A 6,439-nucleotide genomic window follows, 5' to 3' on the forward strand; every position below is an offset into this window, starting at 1 on the left:
CAATTTTTTTCGCGCCCCCCCCTCTGAGTGGCGCCCCAGGCGACCATACCGCCTGTAGGAAAGACCGCCTATACCGCCTGTAGGAAAGACCGCCTATACCGCCTGTAGGAAAGACCGCCTATACCGCCTGTAGGAAAGACCGCCTATACCGCCTGTAGGAAAGACTGCCTATACCGCCTGTAGGAAAGACCGCCCCTGGGTCTGGGGGTTATAGTCTGGGGTCTATGGGTTATGGTCTGGGGTCTATGGTCTGGGGTTATGGGTTATGGACTGGGGTCTATGGTCTGGGGTCTATGGTCTGGGGTCTATGGGTTATGGACTGGGGTCTGGGGGCTATGGTCTGGGTTGGTTTTTATGGGGGCTATGGTCTGGGGGCTGGGGTTTAAAGGTAGGTTTAGAGGCTGCAGTAATGTGTGTGTGACCAGCAGATGGCTGCAGTGCTCTTCTGCAGAGGCTGGATCTCTCCTGAAGCTTTCAGACACTCCCTCACCACATCCCCCTTACCACACCCCTCCCCCCTTACCACACCCCTTCCCCCCTTACCACACCCCCTCACCCCTCCCCCTAACCACACCCCTTCCCCCCTTACCACACCCCCTCACCCCTCCCCTTTACCACACCCCTTCCCCCCTTACCACACCCCCTCACCCCTTACCACACCCCTCCCCCTTACCACACCCCCTCCCCCCTTACCACACCCCCTCCCCCCTTACCACACCCCCTCACCACTCACCACACCCCCTCACCACTCACCACACCCCCTTAACCCTCACCACATCCCCTCATCCCTCACCACACTCCTTACCCCTCACCCCTTACCACACCCCCTACCACACCCCCTCACCACACCCCCTTAACCCTTACCACACCCCTTCACCCGTTACCACACCCCCTCACCCCTCTCCTTACCCCTCACCCCTTACCACACCCCCTAATCCCTGTCCACACCCTCTTACCACTCACCCCACCCCTCTACCCCACCCCTTACCCCTCACCACATCCCCTCATCCCTCACCACACTCCTTACCCCTCAACACACCCCCTCCACCCCTGACATCAAGACCGCTACACCCCTCACACTTGGCAGAGACTGTATTTTTGGAAGAACGGCTGGTAAATGAGAACAGAAACCAGGAGAAGCAGGTGTGGGCAGGAACTAGGGCAGGTATGTGAGCCAGGTTGCCATGGTGTTGGGGATTAAAACTGAAACAATGAACACCCTCCATCCACGGTTACTATGACAACAAGGTACCAGAACTCTGAGGAAGCTCCTGGTCCCAAGAGAGACGAGAGGAGGGAGAGAGAGAAAAAGGGGGAGAGAGAGAGACCGAGAGAGAGGGGGAGAGAGAAAGAGAGACCGAGAGAGAGGGGAGAGAGGGGGAGGGAGAGAGAAAGGGGGAGATAGAGAGAGAGAGAGAGAGAGAGAGAGGGGGGGGAGAGAGAGAGATAAGGGGAAAGAGAAAGGGAGAAAGAGGGGGGAGGTAGAGAAAGAAGGGGGAGGGAGAGAAAGGGGGGGGAGAGCGGGTGAGAGAGGTGGTGAAGGAGGAAAAAATAGGGAGAGGGGTTGAGGAGTATTGCACCCTGCGCAGGCTGTCAGGTTAGCTCCATAATCTGCTGAATCATCACATAAGGTTATGGAGGCTGATGGCCAACACATTAGACACTCAAATACTGTTTATGTGTAAACACAGACACATCCACACTCTCATATGCACAAACACACACATTTATATCCACACATACTGTGATATCATATATATATATGACAATGTATACATACATATTGGCAAACACCGCTCACACACATACACAACCGTGAACACACACACACAGCCATGTATACATACTACGGGAGGAACGGTACACTGAAGTCACAATTTGGTTCATACCGCAGTTCAGACATCACGGTTCGGTACAATGAAGGGAAAAGCAAAACAAACCAGGTTCCACTAGAAGTGAATACGGCACATTGAAGATTTTCCGATTGCTTCAGTGATTTTTTGGCCCTATTTGTATGTGTATCTAAAGGCTGGTTAAGCACTGTAGGGAGGAGAAGTTTGACTTTTTTTTTTTTTTTTTTCTCGTTCCAGTGATTGGCACACCTGGGTGATGGCGTTGGATATGTTTAGTCATTTAGCAGACGCTAGATGAGTTATGTGTTAGCATGTTGGATGTATTTCCACTCACATTCCCCACTACTGCTGATCAACGCCGACACACAGTGCTTGTCTCATCCACCACTCTCTCGCCTGTACTCAGGGTTGCCAGGTCTGACAAAACCAGCCCAATGACCAATCAAAACCAGCCCAATGGCCAATAAAACCAGCCCAAAAACCAGCCCAATATCAGAACTCAAAATATGCCCCTGCCAAACCATATACACTGCTCCAACACCAATTGTTTAGTATGCCAGCATTAAAAGCAGTTTACAGGAGGTTTTCTCAGGAGACTGAGAGCATTAGGCACGTGTGCACACGCACAGTGCGTGTGTGTATGTGGGCGTGCCCCATGTCCATGTGTGTATGTGCTGATCTGGAGTCAGTTTGGTAGGATTTGGGCATAAATAAATTATTTCATTTAAAATATAGATTTTGATATAAAGATATTCATGTAATTTGCATGCAAAATACGTCTACCCAAACAAGCGGACAAAAAATTTAACCCGCGGCAACACTTCAAAAGTAGCCCAATTTCGCAAAAAAACGCGAACCTGGCAACACTGCCTATACTACTGTAACTGAATGGGAAACCAAAGTTTTCCCAAACTTGCGATCTTAAAGAGGCCAGCGGGTCCTCTATCTCTCGTGTGTTGCCACCACTCGCCATACTCGTCCTTAGTGCTGCTAGCTATCTCTAGTAAGAAATATTGCAAATCGCAGTTACTTTTGTCGGTTTGAAGAACGGAGTCAATGGTTCGTTATGTCCAACAAATAGAAAACGGAATCTGTCGTCAAAGTTCCGGGCGCTCAGTGAATGTGCAGGTTATGAGGAATAGACTAGAGTGTGCACCTGCAATTAATCCTACGAACAAGCGGGGGTTATTGTACGTCTGGGGGTTTTATACTTCAAAGAACAGGGGTTTATCCATGTGAACGTGACCTCTCTCATTGGTCAGTTACTTCCACCTGGGCGTCGTTCTGGGACCTGCCCAGAGGTGTGAAGTGGCTTTTAGCTTTGAGTTCCGTTATCTCAAATGTCCATGGAATGCTTAACTTCAGAATTTAACAATACAACGTTCATAACTGGTTTTGTTAGTATGATACAATTATTTTGAAACTAAGATTGACTGATTTAACTATACCTGAAGGGGAGTTATAATCAAACATCAATTAAACAACGTTCTAGGTAAATGAGAGAAATGAGAGAAGATGTGTGGTGAGGTGGGCAAACAAGTCTGTGTCGTCAGCTAGTAGACCACATCAGAGAGAGAGTAGTATACACTCACATACACTCACACCTTAGCACACACACCCTGAACACACGCACACCTTTAACACACACACACCTAGGTTTGGTGCCCCTGGCCTGGTCAAGTGTATGGGTTGGATCAGCTGAATCTGTGTGTGCGTGTTTGAGTGTGTGTGATGTTTTGGGGTTCAGTTAGTGGGTGTTTGAGTGTGTGTGTGTGAGTGTGTGTGATGTTTTGGGGTTCAGTTAGTGGGTGTTTGAGTGTGTGGTGTGTGTATGTGGGCATGGACGGACTGGGAGTTATACTGTCAGACCGGCCCACTCAGTAAACAGCGCGTTGTCCACTCAATGCATGGCACATATCGCCCAGTCATTGGCCTACTTGGAAAAATACCCATACACTTAGCATTATTTTGGATGATGACAAAGAAATTACATCATATATGTTTAATTTCTTACGTTAAACTTCCGAATTCCATAAGAACACATTTCAGAAGGCACAAAAAATCGGCACCATGAGTGTGAATACAGATCGCGAGGAGCAGTATAAACCTCAGTCAGTGTTTCTAGAGGGGGCGGTAGGAGGAGAGGAGAGCAGAGGGGGGGCGGTAGGAGGAGAGGAGAGCAGAGAGGGGGCGGTAGGAGGAGAGGAGAGCAGAGGGGGGGCGGTAGGAGGAGAGGAGAGCAGAGGGGGGGCGGTAGGAGGAGAGGAGAGGGGGGGCGGTAGGAGGAGAGGAGAGCAGAGGGGGGGCGGTAGGAGGAGAGGAGAGCAGAGGGGGGGCGGTAGGAGGAGAGCAGAGGGGGGGCGGTAGGAGGAGAGGAGAGCAGAGGGGGGGCGGTAGGAGGAGAGGAGAGCAGAGGGGGGGCGGTAGGAGGAGAGGAGAGGGGGGGCGGTAGGAGGAGAGGAGAGCAGAGGGGGGGCGGTAGGAGGAGAGGAGAGCAGAGGGGGGGCGGTAGGAGGAGAGGAGAGCAGAGGGGGGGCGGTAGGAGGAGAGGAGAGCAGAGAAGGGGCGGTAGGAGGAGAGGAGAGCAGAGGGGGGGCGGTAGGAGGAGAGGAGAGCAGAGAGGGGGCGGTAGGAGGAGAGGAGAGCAGAGGGGGGAAGGGTGAAGAAGGATGAACAGAGAGACGAAAGGAAGGAGAAAGTGGAGTAAGAGTTGAGGTTGTTGAATATTTCATGTGTTGGTGGTTGAGGATGGTGGAGATGCAGAGTGGATCAGGTTCCTGTGTGGGGTCTCTCCACCCCCACAAACGTCAATACAGCATCACTAACGCCAACAGCCCCACACAGCTTCCTGAGCAGAGGTGCTGGGACGGGGGGTAGGGGGGCCGGGCAGGAGGGGTGGGGGGGACAGAGTTGTCTTACCAATATGTGCTGAGACATAGTTTAAACTGAAATAGCACGATCAAGGACACTGGAAGACAATTAAAGAGGGTAGAGATAGACAGAGAGATAGGAAGAGAGTAATAGAGAGGACAGAGAGACACAAAGCAAGAGACAGATAGGAAGAGAGAAAGAGAGAGAGGGGAGAGAAGTAGAGATAGAAAGAGCGAGGTGGGGGGAGAGAGAGATAGAGAAAGGGGGGAGAGAGATAGTTTCTGTGTTTATTTGGGTGTGTCTGTCTGAAAGTAGGAGTGTGAAAAACAAGAGAGAGCGTGAAAGAGAGATAGATGTAAATGTGTGTTATAATTGACACCTGTCCAAACATGACACCGAGCCCAACAGGGTTATCTATCTCTTATTCTCTCCTTTCCCCTGATCTCCCCTGCTCTGCTCTCCTTTGCTCTCCTCTTCTCTCTTCTGCTCTTCTCTCTGCTTTCCTCTCTGCTCTCCTGTACTCTCCTCTTTGCTCTCCCCTGCTCTGCTCTCCCCTGAGGCCGTCTAGGGCGAAATTCCTGAAAAACTTGCTCCTCCACATGCACTCATCACTTGTGCTACCCAATGAAAAACTCAAACACATGCACTCATGAGTTATTCTTAAGCACTGTTATACTGATATCATGCCAATACATCTAGAATTAACACATTGAAATTTGTAATTTTCATAAGTAATTTATTAATTTAGAAGAGAGAGAGGTGGGGGAGAGAGAGAGAAGTGAGTGGAGAGAGCGAGAAGGGAGGGGAGAGAGAGAGAAGAAGGGAGGGGAGTGTCGGAGAAATTAAAAATGTGATGTTTTATACTGAATAATACAGATGCTTAGTAGTTTGTCAGCAGATAACAGAGCCCCCCAAACTAGACTCTAGGCTGTCTTATCACCCTGGGGGAAGGGTGAGCATTTGTTCAGACTACAAGATGTTGGGGGTTTGTTTATTTTAAGGAGATGCTGTTTGACAAGGACTAAGATGGGGTGCAAGGTCTGGAGACCATTTGTTGACACTTATGTGAAGGAGCTTTTACGACATCAAGAGATCCTGTTGTGTTTCAATCAGGGTTGATGTCGTAAACACGCACGCACTCTAACACGCACGCACACACGCCTGCGCCAGGTCTATGCAAGGAGCCAATGAAGAAGAGCAATGGAACATTTGCATGCCTTTGTCTTAACCAATGACTGTAAAGAGCGGTTCTGCTTAAATAGCTAGCTAGCACAACATGCTAGCGGACAAACTTGTAGCACAATGGCGTGTGATGTTTTTGTCTCCTTGTGGGCCTGCCGCAAGCAATAAACTTTCTTATACTTGTTCACCGACTGACTGTGCATTGTTTAATAGATTTATATTTCTGACAGGGAGAGAGACAGAAGGTGGGAGAGCCTGGTGCTGGCACACCTTTAATCTATCACAGACCCTCTACTGGACCCCCTGCAGTTTGCCTACAGAGCCAACAGGTCTGTGGACGATGCAGTTAATATTGCCCTCCACTTCACCCTACAGCACCTGGACTCCCCAGCATCCTACGCCAGGATCCTGTGCTGTAAATCCTTAACTTGCCAGGAGATAAACATAGAAAAATTAAAATACAAACATTAACATTTTGTGAACAACAGTTTAACAGTATTGATTAAAGTGCTGTAAATCCTTAACTTGCCAGA

Source organism: Hypomesus nipponensis, chromosome 11 (genome assembly GCF_054491055.1).
Source record: "Hypomesus nipponensis isolate SF chromosome 11, ASM5449105v1, whole genome shotgun sequence".
Lineage (NCBI taxonomy): Eukaryota > Metazoa > Chordata > Actinopteri > Osmeriformes > Osmeridae > Hypomesus > Hypomesus nipponensis.